Genomic DNA, 17,161 nt, shown 5'->3' with positions numbered 1-17,161 from the left:
GCAGAGGTATGGTGTCGGTTCTAAAGTCTGCTAATGAAATGACAGGTTTGGTACCCAAATTACCTCCTTTTTTGGGTGGCGTTTCTTCTCTGCCTAGCCTCATTTCGGCACGGGAAACTTTGTAGATTATCATCCGCTTATACAGCAAGGATTTCAGTTCCCTTCCAAAAGTGCAGCTCCGTGCCGGCTGATCTGGCAAAAAGCCAGCCTGCATGCTGGCTTACTTCCGAGTAAACAAACCCAGGGTAGCAGATCAAGTCGGCCTCAACCTCTTAGGCTGTATCTCAAGCAAACAGAAGCATGTGATAACACAAGTTAAAACATGTGCCCTCCTGCTCTGGTTCTGATAAGTTTTTGCCTATTAATAAAACATCCGGCGCACACATTCAAACTTAACTTTGTTCTTGAGGAACACAAATCCAGGGATCGTAAAAATGAGATGGGGGCTAGCCTAAACTGGGTGTGCAAATGTATTTATAATCCTCCCCCGCACATGCGTGCTAGTCGTTTCCGACTCTAGGGGCCGGTGCTCATCTCCATTTCAAAGCCGAAGAGCCAGCGCTTGTCCGAGGACGTCTCCGTGGTCATGTGGCCGGCATGACTAGACGCCAAAGGCGCACGGAACGCTGTTACCTTCCCACCGTAGTGGTCCCTATTTTTCTACTTGCATTTTTATGTGCTTTCGAACTGCTAGGTTGGCAGAAGCTGGGACGAGTAACAGGCGCTCACTCTGCTACGTGGCACTCGGGATTCGACCCGCCAAACTGCCGACCTTCTGATCGACAAGCTCAGCGTCCTAACCCACTGAGCCACCGCGTCCCTTAAGCCCAGGCTAAAACAACAGTTCTCAGAATCTTCCTTTCAAAATCCGAGCCTGTCTTATAAACAAATGTGCAGGTAGCCCTCAACTTACAACGGTTCATTTAGTGACTGTTCTAAGTTACAAACATCACTACATAAAGTGGCTTAGGATCGTTTTTTCACTTTTGTTACCCTTGCAGCATCCCCGTGGTCGTCACATGATCAAAATTGCCTTGGGATGTCTTTTCAACTTGCTAACCTAACTTGTGATCCTGGAACTCAGCGGAGGTTTTTCTTGTGAATATATATATATCCCTATATATATATCGCCAAGCTCAGAACTAGTCCAGGTGGTTCACAAGGCAGAAGACAAGCATCAAGCCTTCCAGGAAAAAAAACAACAAAAAAACATTCTCACTGAGAAGAAAAAAATATACTGGATCTTGAGCGCTATATGTATTGCTAAGCACATTGATTTGTGCTTAGAGTGTAAGCCGCCCTGAGTCTTCGGAGAAGGGTGGGATATAAATGGGATTAAAATAAATAAAAAATAAATAAATATGGACATAGATGGGTCAATACAGCCTGAGACAGGTCAAAAACACATTCCCAACATAAGCAAGAAATAACGATCAGAAAATGCAATACTGAGATGTCAAGAAAGATGACAGAGCGTTCAGCAAAAAATGGATGTATTCTGTATTCATGTGCCTGTATTCTGTGTATGTCTGTGTGCGTGCCATTGACTCAATCCACGGTAATTATTCAAACCAGAGTCAGCAGTCATTTCAGAAAAATGTGGAAGGACAGCTTGAAAATCACATCGGCTCAAATTAATTAAGAAAATGAACAAAAGGCGTTCATTCATTTTATTGACAGCAGGTTTCTTTTCTTGAGTGCAACCAGAGCTTCTGAACAAGAAATTGTGTTTTACATGTATTTCTTGATTTAAGGGGACTAAATCTTGTCTTGGGGTCAATCTGCAGGATCAATATAAAAGGGAGAGACGTCTATGGAACTTCCCATCAGCTGCAAGATTTACGATTGAGCTCAATATTCCTATTGCTAAGTGAGACAGTTGTTAAGTGAATTTTGCCCCATTTTATGTCCTTTCATGCCACAGTTGTTAAGTGAATCACTGCAGATAAGTTAGCACACCGTTATTAAGTGAATCTGGCTTCCCCATCGACTTTACTTGTCAGAAAGTTGCAAAAGGGGAAGACGTGATCCCGGGGACACTCCGACCATCATAAATATGAGTCAGCTGTCAAGCATCCCAAAGTAAATCACGTGACCCTGGGGATGCTGCAATGCCGTTGCAACTTTGAATGGTCACTAAATGAATTGTTTTAAGTCGAAGACTATCGGTATCAGGAGTTCTTAAATTATAAGACAAGCAGCTGGCAAGCAACGTGAGGCATCCTAGAAGATTACAGGGCATCCAAAGGTGAAACAGAAAAGATTCCAAGTTGGAGGAAAAGCTGAATTTACTCTGCACTATTGGGCAAAGCAATCTGTATTTCAGGTAGAATGCACAAACCAAATCCTGCAAGAATGCACATTGTGAGAAATAATAATAAAAAAATGTTTACTTAGCAAAAAATTAAATATGAAGAGCGGCAGAAGCAAAATTCTTTTCGATCTGCATTATCTTACTGTGAAAGCTTGTCTAATAAAGTTGAAAGCTTCATTGCATATGGACAAAAGAACATAATTTGATCATGCTAAGTACCCAGCCACATTTTAATATTCCTGCTCACAGCAAATTCTTGTTACCAGGAATATGAACAGTGAAGACAGAAGCAGAATATCTGAATTTTCCCCGTGCGTGCTCTTTAAGTAGAAAATTGCACATAGTAGACTTTATTCCACTGCTATTGCGAAGTCCAAAACTATTATCTTTTGTCTGAAAGTGGTCACCACCTCTACTCCAAACAATTCAAGTTAAATTTTATGCATTTGGCAAATAAACACAGCTCAAAAGGATGCCATAAGGCCCTAAGGCATAAGAAGCAGTCTAGTTATAGTCTAATATATTGCACTTAATTAGTGTTCTCTAAAAGCAGCAGCTTTTTAAAAAATGAACCAGCAGTTTCCTACTTATTTTGCATCTTGTCAGCCTATAAAGAAATATACTAGCTAGTTGACTCATCCACAGCCAGCAGATCCTGGAAATCAATTACGGATAGAATTCCCTACCAAAACATGCTGTTTCCAGAGGTTTGCTTTTTTATATGACATTTCCTACATTCTCTAGTGTTTCCTTTACATTTCCTCAGAGAGCTGTCCTCACATTCTAAATCATTTTTATGAACATCCCTTAATCATTATTTTTGGATAGAACCTAATAGGCATTTTTTAAATTAACCAGTGTGTCTGCCAGACCAAAACAAGACACATTTTAAACAAACCGCTGTTCTGAACAGAATGAAAATAAATATACACTGCAGCCCAGCTCTCTCTCCCCCCTGGGAACCATCGCAGCCGTAGCAAATATAAAATATGCGACATAAAAAAGTAGGAAGGTGGCTTGCACATCAAATTACATCCCAGATCCGCCTAGCTTGGAGTTGTCTAAACCAAGGAAGAACCACCAGTAGCTCTGGAACCCCGGACATTGTTGTTGTTGTTAGCTGCGAAGTCGTATCCGACTCATCGCGGCCCTATGGACAATGTTCCTCCAGGCCTTCCTGTCCTCTACCATCTTCTGGAGTCCATTTAAGCTCACGCCTCCTGCTTCAGTGACTCCATCCAGCCACCTCCTTCTCTGTCGTCCCCTTCTTCTCTTGCCCTCAACCTTTCCCAGCATGAGGCTCTTCTCCAGTGAGTCCTTCCTTCTCATTAGGTAGCCAAAGTCTTTTGAGTCTCAACTTCAGGATCTGGCCTTCTAAAGAGCAGTCAGGGTGGATCTCCTCTAGGACTGACCGGTTTGATCGCCTTGCAGTCCAAGGGACTCGCAGGAGTCTTCTCCAGCACCATAGTTCAAAGGCCTCCATTCTTTGGCACTCAGCCTTTCTTATGGTCCAACTTTCACAGCCATACATTGCAACTGGGAAGACCATAGCCTTGACTATACGCACTATAGTTGGCTTTTTAGTGTGCTGTCTAGATTTGCCATGGCTTTCCTCCCAAGGAGCAAGCATCTTTTATTATAAATGACGACGATTTGCAGCTGCAGAGTTCAAATTCTGCCTTATTTGGAGGCTCATGAGCAGGTAGCAGGTCCATACGGAGCGATCAAGATTTGAAAAGCTTGAACAGCAAGAGAATAGAAGCATACCTGGAAAGAGCTGCACACCAACACCTATTATGGATATTCTCAGCTCAGGAAAAGGAATCTAGAGCAGCATTTTAAGCTGCTCGGTGATGTCACAAGGCACAGAGCGACCTGGAATACATGCTGTGCTTCTGGCAACAAAGTCACATCCATGTATTCCGTGGTGTTTACACTGACTGCGAGCGCTTCCCCTTCCCAAAAGCAAAGCAAAACAAACCCATCTCAACAACTGCATGAGCACAAGTAGTCCTCGCCTCACAACCATTTGTTTAGTGACCATTTGAAGTTACAACTAGCACTGGAAAAAAAAGATTTATACGGCTGGTCTCAACGTTACAACTGTCTCAGCCTCTCCAGTCACATGATGAAAAATTCGAGCGCTTGGCAACTGGCCTATATTTACAACACTTGCAGCTTCCTGGGTGTGTGTGTGTGTGTGTGTGTGTGTGTGTGTGTGTGTCCATTTGCTCAGAGTGTGTGTGTGACCTTCCCTGTCGGCTTCCCACAAGCAAAGTCAAGGGGAGAATCCGGATTTCTCTAATGCCCTCACGATTCAATTCGTATCTACAGTAATTCACATTTCCAACTGCGGCAAAAAAATGGGTCGTAAAACCGAGTGCAACTCGCTTAACAGCCGCCTTGCTTAGCAACGGAAGTCCTTGTCCCAATTGTGGCCGTAGTGCCCGTTTGTGGTTTTGGATCTGAGAGCATAAATTTAAGCAGCCTTCCAAGGACAATGCAGCCCACACAACACAACACAGAGAGGAGTGTGAAAAGGGGAAAGAAAGAGCTTGGGAATTAAGACATAAACAGCCTGTCATTCTGTTCTGTCGCTTCATAGTCACAGGCCTGGAAGCCAATAACCTACCAGCTAAGAGAGAAAATTACTCTCCACTTTTACAAAATATCCCAGTTCTGCTACTGCAGGAAACTAGCATTAAGGAAAACTCAATTGCATGTTTGTCCTGAGGATTAAATCTACAAAACCACGATGATAATCCCCTAACAACCTTTCCAGAGACTGAAGCACCGCAAGACAGGAGCGAGCGGTTAGGAGGATTCCAACGAAAAGCAGCAAGCAACTACGGCAAGGGGTCTGCTAGGTCTTCCTTGGAAAACTTGGAAAGACCCATTTGGCACAAGCCACAACGCTGCTGGCGCTGCACCATAAACCTGGTCAGAAGGAAGTCGCGGTAGTCCCAAACGCTGGACAGCCCCTCAAGAGAATAAGCGTGCACCGACGCCAGGAAAGAACGAAGAGTCCGTTTCTCCAGCAAGTAACGCTGGTATCCGTATTTACAGTCCTGAAGTAACACTGGTTTGTGTAAACACACTGAAAGGGACCTTGTTCCACTGAAACAGGCCTCAGTGACCTAAGCAAGCGGTGAAGAAACCTCAGCACCTCTGCAGACAGGAAGAAGCCAAGTATGACCAAAGCAGAAGTATGCCAGGATTATTTCATCTGTTTGTCACGCCTGTGTCAGGGATGCCAAGGGAGCGGGCATAGCTCGGAGGGGCAACTAGCAGACACCCCCCCACACACACCATTGGCCCCCATTTGGCCAATTTTTCAGCTGCATGTTTCAAGCCCTACAGGTCTTTTGACTAAACGACCACGACCGAGTGCAAAATTGACGCTGCTAAGCGAGACACCCGTTAAGTGAGATCTGCCCCATTTGACGAGCCAGTCGTTCAACGAATCGCTGAAGTTGTTCGCTTAGTGACACGGCTGCTAAGCCGAGTCCCAATAAATAAGGCTGCAAAAGGTGATCACGTGAGGTTACTTCCTGCCATCCTAGCTTTGAATGGCCACTAAATAAACGGCTGTAAGTCGAGGACACCTGTACTGAGGCGTTGGGGATATTTTAAGGGAGAGCAGTGGAAAAACCAGGCCTCCCAGAGGCCTTCCATTCCCATTCTTAAAAACTCCACCCAAAAAAGGGAGGGGAAGGAAAATTGGTCTTGCCCTCCCCAAGAGTGTCAGCCGAACTTCCAGTTCTTCTCCAGGAGTTCAAGACTTGCCTCCTTCCCGCTCCAAAGAGTGCAGCACTGCAGCCCATCGGACACCCAGAAGGGTTTCTAAAATATTTATATTCTGTTGACGCTGGCATTCCTGAACCACCACGTTAATTTCAAACTGTTTCATTCGCCTACTTCTGTCAATCACTTTTAAGTAACAAGCTTTTCTGTGACAGCTCTGACATGCTACATGTGCAACGTAAAGCTAAATGGCAGCGTGTCTGGGCTCCCCACAACATAGGCTTCAAAACCGCACAATGGCTAAGTTCCCATTATGCTTTATTGCCTTCCATTAATCACAGGCCTGATTGATTTATCTCCTTTCTGTTCAGGAGCTCAAGGCAACAGGCACAGTAGACTCTTCTCGCCATTTTTTTGTCCCCATAACAACAATCTGGGGAGACAAGACTGGGCTGACTGACGCAAAGTCGCTCAGTGGGCTTCTGTGGCTAAGGATGGAGTAGACCTCCCCACACCTGGTCCAATATTTTACCCTTCACACTAGTGTTTCTCAACCTTTGCAACGTTAAGAAGTGTAGACTTCGATTCCCAGCGTTCCCCAGTCAACCATGTCTGGCTGGGGAATTCTGGGAATTGAAGTCCACGTATCGTAACTTTATCAAGGTTGAGAAAAACAGCTCTACATGATATTACAGAATATAGATAGCTCATACCGTACATTAAAACAATAACTGGATCCCTACAAAACTGTGATCCGCAAACTAACAAAACACACTTTGGCTTAACTGTATGTTCTATCAACCCACTATTGATTTTATTTTTTATTTTATTTTTTATGCCGTCCATCTCCTTTACAAGTTGACTCTGGGTGACGAAGAACTACATTCTTCCTAGTATAGCTTGGCACAATAAGCAGCAAACTACAAAGCACTTTTTGTGAAACATATATTACTGGGAAGGGCCACTTTCCGATGTAGGCTTTCCCAAGAACAATTCCCGCAGCAGAACTGGAAAAGATGACTATCTGTGACCTGAAAATCACTTTAAGAAAGTCATAAAGTAAATGTGCCAACAGTTTAATTCAGAGTAAAACAGGTTCCTGCAAAAATCCAAAACCCTAGTAAGATTGTTTTTTGTTTTTTTTGAATACTTCAACATGAGCATGATAGATCACATGAGAACCAGCTGGAATAGCTCTTTAACGAGCTGTATAATTTATTTGGGGAAAAAAATCAAAGGAGGTGAGCTTACTTCCTCTTACCTGATTACACAGTTCCATAAGCATAATAGCAACCTGCAATTTTGCCCATGAACAAAAAGTATCCCTTTTGCATTCGTCTTAGCTCTTTCAGCCTCCCTTTTGCATTAACACCTCTGCAGTTATATAATTGCAATGCACAACTCAATATGGCACCAGGAGATATTTTGCTTTCTGCCACATGAAATGACACAGCAGTTTGCTATCCCAACCTTTCATAAACCAAATAACATTCGGTCCTCTGAAGCTACGCAAAACCTTGCTCTCCCTGGCCACTTCAAAACCCCCACCCCACCCCAAAACATCGTTCCTTCTCTCCTGCTGTTTTTCCAACTGTTAGCCACGTTTTTTTCCAGCCGCTGCCACAAACTAAAGAGGTCTCTCTGTCCTCACCCAATAACTTCCTCTTTTGGGACAGTTCTGAAATCTGACAGCTGTTTTCAAACCTCTACGAATTTCCCATTCCGGATTTTTGAGGCGCAACCTAAAGAACAGCAAGTCACCAGAATAGTTCAGCCGCTTGCAAGGTAAAGAAGAATGGATAAGATGTGGAACCTGAACTCAGTATTTAAGCATCAGCAAGCACTTCCGGTCAGCTGAAAGGAAACAGCTCTCAAAGACTGGAGAATTTCTTAAAAGAAACGGCATTTCCAAGAACGGCCCGGTATTAGCCGAAAGGCCAGTTCCAGACAGGCTTGTTTATTTGGACTTAAGTTGCAATCTTCATCCTGCTTTGCAGGCTCCAAGCGAGGATTCCTTTCAGAGGGACTATTTTTGAACAGAAACAAGAGGCAATTAGGAAGAGAGGCAAGAAAAGACGATACAGCACAGAACTTCTGAAGTGGGAGGAACCCAAACCGGCAATATTTTGCCATTAAATGGCAGGATACCACAAAACCCAACCTACCACCCTACTTTTAAGACATGACTGAAGAAACTACGGGAGGCCAGAATAAAAAGGCCAGCCCTCTCGCTGCCCAGCAAGCTTCAACGGCACTCCAGAACTTCAAAAACCATCAGCATGGTCCTCAACCTACGACCACAGTTGAAGCCCAACCTTTCCCTTGCTAAGCGAAACTTATAGTTAAAGAGAGTTCGGGCCCCTTTTTACAACCCTCCTTGCCACAATTGTTGAATTAAGTTAGGAACCCGGTTGATAAGCGAATCTGGCTTCCCCGTTCTGACTCTGCTTGTCAGGAAGGTCGCAAAAGGGGAATCACGTGATGCCGGGACACTGCGACCGTCATAAATACGGGCCAGTTGCCAAGCATCTGGATTTCGAGCACCTGACCATGGGGATGCTGCAATGGTGGTTAAGTGTGAGAAAGGGTCATCAGTCATTTTTTTTCCCCAGTGCTGTTCTAACTTTGAACCGTCAACAAGTGAACTGCTACAAGTTGAGGACTATCTGTATATGACAGACCATACAGGCAGTCCTCGACTTACAACTGTTCATTTAGTGACCCTTTGAACAGCACTGAACAAAGTTGGCTTATGACCATGTTTCACACTTACGACCGTTGCAGCATCCCTCCCCCCAGGGTCACCTGATCAAAACGCAGATGCTTGGAAACTGACTCACATTTATGACGGTCACAGTGTCCCGGTGTGTGTGTGTGTGTGTGAGAGAGAGAGAGAGAGAGAGAGAAAGAGAGAGAAAGAGATGATCCCCTTTTGCGACCTTCTGACAAGTGAAGCCGGATTCGCTTAACAACCGTGTTACTGGTTTAACGACTGCAGTCATTCGCTTAACAAATGTGGCACTTACAGTGGTGGCCGTAAGTCAAGGACTACTTAATAACCAATGTGCCGACACTTGTGTCACTTGTGGTTAGTTAAGCCTTTAGGAGCTGACTTCCATCGTGCAGGGCAGCTTGCCCCCACCCACCCACCCACCCACCCACCTGCAACTTGGAGAGAGGTGCTTCATAAACCTGCTTCAATCCCTTAAATCATAATCACAGCAGGGCTACAGCGAGAGGCAAAGGAGGATGAATTTTCCCCACACCCTTTTCAAGGGAGCCTAATCTGCATGATGAATGGACGTGCGCGGAAGTGGAAGATGGGAGTTACTCTGGATTAAACCGCAGCTGAGCTCAAGGATGATTTAAATGGCAGTAACGCTGGACGGGAGTGAGGACCAGCCAGAAAATCAAAAACAGAAGACTCCGCTTGGGGGAATAGGACAGGAAAGCTGCCACTCCTCCATCCTGTGGGAGAAAGCAAGAAAGCAAAGAGGACGGGAGACTCAAGTTTCCTGCCCTAGAGATGGAAGGATCGCAGATCCCAAATCTGGCTGCACCCAGTCTAGGAGAGGCAAAAATTACACCTCATCTTTGCATACCAATTTCGACAGAGCAGCCCGTAAAGCAGGGGTCTTGGTTAAAACTGGACTTTTCAGCAAACGTGCACTTGTCTGGGCTGGAAAGGAGCAATCTCGTGTGCTCCAGTCAGGGCAGGACCCCCCCCTTAAAACTCTTCGGGGTTTCTCTTCAGAGCTTGGCTACCTCTCCTGATAGGACTCGCCAGAGGCTTCTCAACTCCAGCCCCACATCACGAATGCTGGACTCCCCACCCCATGACTTCCTTTTCTGGCCCCTCCGCCGGGACGTAATCCCCCTTCCCAAGACACCCCACTACCCCCCCTTCTTCCCAGGCCCCTCCAGAACAGCCGCCACGCTCCCCAATCTGTCCCCTAGTCAGGGATGATGAGCCTGGGAGTCCATCTCCCCACGATAGATGGATTCCCCCTGGCAGAAGGGGGACCAGGCCTTTCGGCCCATCCCCTTCCTCTTGGTGGCTCATCCCATTCAAGGCCAAAATGTTGGGGGGGGAACAATCATTATCTCTTCTGGTGACTAATAACTATGAATGGCCAGAAGTGATGGATGAGCATGAGGAGCATGATGATTAAAGATTTAATCTTCAATTTGATTCACAGCCTTGGACTGGTTAGAACAATTAACCAGTGGAACAACCTGCCTCCAGAAGCTGCGAATGCTCCAATGCTGGAGGTTTTTAAGAAGAGACTGGCCAGCCATTTGTCCGAAATGGGATAGGGTTTCCTGCCTGAGCAGGGGGTTGGACTAGATGACCTCCAAGGCCCCATCCAACTTTACTATTATGATTATGACTCTTAACCAAGGACCTAAGAAGCTGCTAAGGGAAGGCCTGAGTGTGTCTCTGTGTGTATTATTATTATTATTATTATTATTATTATTATTATTATTATTATTATTATTGATTTTATCTTTAATTGGATTCAGTCTGAGACTACTCAAAACTGAAGTTCCAAGCCCTAACCAAAGGACCTAAGAGCTTGTTAACATCTGAGTGTGTGTGTGTGTGTGTCTGTGTGTGTGAGAGAGAGAGAGAGAGATTACTATTATTATTATTATTACTGACTTCTTGTCAAGGACCTAAGAGCTTGTTAACATCTGAGTGTCTCTCTCTCTGTGTGTGTGTGTGTGTGTGTGTGTGTGTGTGTGTGTGTCTGTGTCTGTGTGAGAGAGAGAGAGAGAGAGATTACTATTATTATTATTATTACTGACTTCTTGTCAAGGACCTAAGAGCTTGTTAACATCTGTGTGTGTGTGTGTGTGTGTGTGTGTGTGTCTCTGTGTCTGTGTCTGTGTGTGTGAGAGAGAGAGAGAGATTACTATTATTATTATTACTGACTTCTTGTCAAGGACCTAAGAGCTTGTTAACATCTGAGTGTCTGTGTCTGTGTGTGTGTGTGTGATTACTATTATTATTATTACTGACTTCTTGTCAAGGTCTTGTTGTGAAGGTTCCAAGTAAGGTGGCACCTTTTTTTTTTTTGCAAAGCCAGAATATTCGGCTACTATTGTTGTTGTTATTATTATTATTATTATTATTATTATTATTATTATTATTATTATTGCTCTGCTGATTATTCCTCACCCCCCGGGGCAAAGCGCCTCCTTCTCGCCCTCCTGGGGCTCCCCCTGCCCGCAGCACCCCTCTCCCTCCTGGGGGGGGGGAGGCACCACAGCGCCGGGCTTGCCCCCCCTCCCCTCCCCTCCCCCGCCGCCCTCGGGCCCGGCGCGGCCCGCTCACCCGGCAGCGTGCTCGGCGGCTCCCGGCCATGGCGCGGCGGCCCTCCGGTCCCGGCGACGGCGGGGTGGGGGGGGGGGTCCTCCGTGGCGGCCGTGGCGGCGGCGGCGGCCGCTCCTCTCGCTGCCGCCCAGCCTCCGCCGCCTCACCAGCCAAACAACATGGCGGCCGGGGCCACACGCCGGGGGCGGGGCGGGGGCGGGGCGGGGGGCGGGGCCTAGCGCGGGCAGGGCGGGGCTGCCGGCGCGGGGGGGGAGGAGGCTTTTAAACATTTTGGCCCACGTTTTATATAACAACAACAAACAAACAAAACAACAAAACAACAACAACACAACCACAACAACAACAACAACCACAACAACAACCATAACCATAATAATAATAATAATAATAATAATAATAATAATAATAATAATAATAATAATAATAATAATAATAAAGTTGGAAGGGACCTTGGAGGTCATCTAGTCCAACCCCCTGCTCAGGCAGGAAACCTTATACCATTTCAGACAAGTGGCTGTCTGGTCTCTTCTTAAAAACTTCCAGTGTTGGAGCATTCACCACTTCTGGAGGCAGGTTGTTCCACTGGTTAGTTGTTCTAACAATTCAGGAAGTTTCTCCTTAGTTCTAGGTTGCTTCTCTCCTTGACTAGTTTCCATCCGTTGCTTCTTGTCCTGCCTTCGGGTGCTTTGGAGAATAGCTTGACTCCCTCTTCTTTGGGGCAACCCCTGAGATACTGGAAGACTGCCATCATGTCACCCCTCACCCTTCTCTTCATTAAACTACACATACCCAATTCCAGCAACCGTTCCCTATATGTTTTAGCCTCCAGCCCCCTAATAATATGGATTATGGATGAAACGTGTTAACAGTGATACCCCATTGTCATCGGGGCACTGGGAACGATGTCCAAAAACTTTGCAAAATCCATCAAGCAATTGCAGCTTCCGCTGAGCACATCTGGAGCCTTCCTCTTAAAGAAGTCTGCTCCACAGGCTGAATTATAGCCAGATCAAATATTGTGAATCGATGAGAGGGGCTTTGCCTTAAATGACCTCCCGGTATCTTAGTTTTCCTTCACCTACTAATCAGACAATACACCTGGGCAGTCTTGGGGCACTGCCAATTCATTGCCAGGATTTGCATCAAGAACCCCTTTCGGGCTTTAGGGTGGCTGGATTTCTTATTGCTGCAAAACTAACTTCACTCCGACCAATCTTTCAGCCTTGACTGAGGCCATTTCAGGACTGCTTCGATAAATCAAGATTTCTGACGGGAGATCGTTTGTCCAGTTTAGCTGTGAGCTGTCAAGAGCTGAAAAGGGAGCCAAGAATCCAGCCTAGAAAAAAACATTATTGGTTAGGAAGTCTTGGAGTCCAGCCAAAAGTCTTACCATCCTTCCTTTTCCAAGAGGCACCAATAGCCAGCCTGGATGAGTAGGGCGAGTCCCCGTCTAAGGCATGTCGATAGCAGATTGCAAGAGGTAATCCCATATGAACGCTAGTCCTCGGTTTACAACCATTTGTTTAGTGACTGCTTGAAGTTAAAAGTGACTCGTGACCGTTTTTCAAACTTACAACTGTTGCAGCATCCCCACAGTTACATGGCCAAAATATGGATGCTTGGCAACTGACTCATATTAATGACGATTGCAGTGTCCTGGGGGTGGTGTGTGTGTGTCTGTGTGTGTGTGTGTCATGTGATCCCATTTTGTGACAAGCAAAGACAATGGGGAAGCCAGATTCATTTAACCATCGGGTTACTGACATATCGACTGCAGTGATAAGGCTTCCACTCTCGTAGATCCTGTATTGTAGGATATTGGATAAGTATTTTTTTAACCAAACATTTTATTCTCCCAGGCTTTTAAAATTATCTCTATCCTATTTTGAATCTCGGCCGATTGCAACAGTTACCGGATTCTTTCTGGTGAGGAGATATTAAATGGGTTCTGACCTGGTTAGAAGTTGATGGGAATCCTCCAGTAAATAGCAGGGCAGGATTTGGAAGCCAAAGAAACGTCTCAGATAGACATTAGTCAGTCGATTCTGTATTATGGCCAAGAAAACTGCATGGACATGCTTGAACTCAACTTGAAATTGACGTGACATTCATCGTTTTACCCTCTTTGAAAATGGTTTGACCGATTGCCTACGCCTGTTCTTTTATTTGATGTCTAACTTGATTGCTAATTGGTTTACTCCCAAGACATATGCATGAGAGCAAGATGGAACTCATCTCCCATTATACGTGCAATAGACTGCCTTGTTAATGATGGCCTTATTAATTTAATCACATTTATAGATGGCTTCAGTCCGAAAGGATTCTCAGCAGTTCACAAAGACAAAGAATATGCAATATGTAATTAAAATACACAAAACAACCGCAGTCCAGTGAAATAAGCTTTACATTACATCTGCCCAAGGAACTCTTTAAACTTCACTGCTCTTTAGAAGTGGCTGAAGAGAGAGAGAACAGGAAGGAAAACACAATCCTGTTTGCCCAAGATGACTCAATCATTGCAAGAACAGATTTCAAATCACTCAAACCCCAGAGTGAAGAGCAAAATGCCCAAGTCGGGTTATACCAAAAGCATTTGTGCAAAGAGAGATGGCCACGCTTGATATGAAACAAAACAAGATTAAAGAATGATCCTATTCTTGAGGGCAGGTAGTCCTAGTTATAGGTGATACCTTATTTGGAGCTTCAGAAAAATTAAATTCTTTTAAGAAATTAAAATTGAGGCTTTTAAGCTACTGTATTTGTGCAAGAACACCTGCAGTCTCTCATATTTTTGTGCTGGTTTGGGGATTCTGAGATTATGTCCAGTCCTTGCAAAATTACTGAGCTAGCTGAAGGGGAACCTCTAGCTATTCGTGGTACTGGATGACAGAGTTGTGTGTATTTTTGTGCTTTGTTCCCTCTGTTTTTTTATTATTATTATTATTTTAAAAGCAAAAAATTAATTCAAAGCTAAGGTCGGAAAATATGACTTCACAGAAAGAGCAGTTGGAAGCTTGGAACCAACTTCCAGCAGAGGTACTGAGTGGATCCACTGTCAGTCACTCAGTTTGAACATGCTTGGGTTAAACCCAGATTGTTGGGGGCAATTAAGCTGACTTTGTAATAATGCCGCTTGGGGGTGTGTGTGAAAGCCCTAATAAGCAGGCATATACATAGAATGAAGGCTACTGCTAAGCTTGTAAGCCGCCCTGAGTCTTCGGAGAAGGGCGGGATATAAATGGAATTAAAATAAATAAATAAATAAATAAATAAATAAATAAACCCAAGCCCATCATCTGACCAAGGTTAAGAATAAGATAAAAACATAATAAAATATAAAAAAACAGTAATTAAAATAATTACAGGTAGTTCTCGAGTTACAACAGTTTAGTGACCGTTCAGAGTTCAGAGTTACAGCGGCACTCTGGCTTATAGCCGTTTTTCACGCTTATGACCATTGCAGCACCCTTATAGTTACACGATCAAAATCCAGACACTTGGAAACTGACTCACATTTATGACAATTGCAGTGAGCCAAGTCACGTGATCCCCTTTCGTGACCTTCTGACAAGCACAGTCAATGGAGAAGCCGGGTTCGCCTAACCACCCTGTCACTAATTGAATAAGTGCCGTGAAATCACTTGCAAGAAAGGTCATAAAACGAGGCAACGCTCCCTCAACTGCCTTGCTTAGCAACGTAAAAGTTTGGCCTCAGTTATGGTCGCACGTCAAGGATTATCTGTAATTAAAAACAAACCAACTCAAGAAAAACAAACTCAAAAGGCCAGACTCCATGGACCACAAAGGCTTCTTCTGCTGTCAGGTTTTTTTTTTTTACATTTCTAATAATTAAAACGAATCAATAGATTTCAAAGTGGTGCAACTGATTCCCTTCCTGCTACACAGAATGGTCCCTGCCATCGCTTTCTTTTGTACGTATTCATACGCACACACAAGCACACGCATGCACACACAAAACTTCCGGCCACTGGCAGAGTCTATTGCAGATCATTTCCCGGGGCGTGGCAGAGAATGGAATCCTAACCCCACAAATACCTGTGTAATGAAAAAGGACCCAACCAACGATGTAGCCCTAAGGCTGCGGCATTGTTAATTTCCTTCCCGTTGGGGGTCCCTGGAAAAAGCACCAAAACACAACAAAGACAAGGTTTGCCTTCGGCCAATGGTTTCCCTCTAGGCTTCCCCACCCCAGTTGGCAAAAGCCCTGCAAGCCATGGAAAAGCTTTTAGAATCCCGTGGAATTTGTCCCCTCCACTGTTGAGCCCCATCTGAATGTGTTTTTTTTATAACCTAGATTGCCAGTGAAATGTACTTCTTTATGCTTTCCAGAAAGAAACAAAAGCCCCATGAGGACTAGCTCCCTTCACTCCGCCGGCCTTTCTTTGTCATTTCCCTCGAAAAGAAAAGCAAGCGGAACATGAAAAGCCAGCCAAGTTGAGGGTGGCTGCTTTGCATTCAGGAACAGGGGTCAATCCGACTGCAGCCGAGGTTGGCTAAAACGGGAGCCAGCATCTTTCTACGTGGACAGAAAAGAAGGTTTATGTTTTAAATTAGGGAAATGTGCCTTGTGAACTCTTCCGACAGTTGAAAAGGGGCTAGAAAAGTTTGGACGTTTTGGGGCCCGTCTTCGTTAGCAGATATGCACGCATTAATGAAACGCCAACTTTAAATCTGCCGCTCTCCTGACATTCTTTGGAATGAAAATACTGCTTTATACCCTCTTACCGGCTGTGCCAGGAAGCTTCTCCTAACACTTAAAACAGAGCCAAGATTAGTGGCATACATCTGTCAAGCCTTCCCCATCAAGGCATTATCTGAAGCATTCACTGGCAGAGCATGACTAACAACTCAATAGTTGCCGTTTATCGTGCCCAATAACTTCTCACAACCGATCCATCCTCAAGAAGAGATTTTATATCAATTGCACTGTTGTCTGTAATCCATTTATTTAAACGCTACTGAAATTCTGGCCAACTCTCATTCATGCCAAAATATTAGAGGCGTGAACAGAACATCTCTTCTAAATATTCGGTTAAGCATTCTTTTAGAACAATTAATTATATAATGGTTCTATGCCATTTCTCGCGGCAAGGTAGCCACACTGGGCTTTAATATTTCATAATAATAAGACTTTCATACTGTCAGACCAAGAGTTCAAATCCTGTCTTAGCCATGAAAGTTGACTGGGTAACTTAGGGCCAATCACCAGGAGACTACAAGTTCCAGCCCAGCCAAGCAGCAAAGAGAACAAGTTTAGCCAGAGATGTTCTTAGAGGAGAGGACATATAAAAATCCAACACACGCAATTCCTGTGGGGAATTCGTCCTTGATGCTGCCCAAAGATAAAGTGTTGAAACGATTCAGCCTGCCTTTCTGGTTTGGGGACTCTTTAGTCACAAACCCAAAGCGTGTATTAAATATGGGAGACAGAAACATTGTTTTTTTGCTGTAACTTTGTTTTTTTTTAACTCATTGTTTTGTCTACTTACAATGGGTTAGAGATGAGATTATTTGGAAAGATTGCTTGACGTGGCTCAATCAATGGAGAGAGACAGTTGCCTAGTGGTTAAGACCCCAGGCTAGGAAGCAACCAGCTGGGTGACCTTGGGCCAGTCACTCACTCTCAACCCAACCCAACTCACAGGATGTGCGGTTATGTTTACTGCCTGGAGTTATTTATAAAAATATTAAAGGCAGGATAGAAATAAAATAAACAAACAAACAATGGGAGAGAGACACTTGTT

At 44.6% G+C, this 17,161-nt stretch overlaps 1 protein-coding gene across 2 annotated transcripts in view; it reads right to left on the bottom strand.

Annotated features, from left to right (window-relative positions):
* Positions 1 to 11,563, bottom strand: part of MTMR3 (myotubularin related protein 3) — a 44,019-nt gene extending 32,456 nt beyond the window's left edge. For both annotated transcript variants that reach the window (XM_083373522.1, XM_083373523.1), the window contains exon 1: positions 11,397 to 11,563. The gene's annotated coding sequence lies outside the window, so the exon portion shown is untranslated. The remainder of the gene's footprint in view (positions 1 to 11,396) is intronic.
* Positions 11,564 to 17,161: the final 5,598 nt, after the last annotated feature.

The sequence above is a fragment of the Vipera ursinii genome (assembly GCF_947247035.1).
Source record: "Vipera ursinii genome assembly, chromosome: 14".
In the NCBI taxonomy this organism is placed as follows: Eukaryota; Metazoa; Chordata; class Lepidosauria; order Squamata; family Viperidae; genus Vipera; species Vipera ursinii.
Note: the sequence above shows the minus strand (reverse complement) of the source record. Positions and strands in the feature narration are given on the sequence as shown.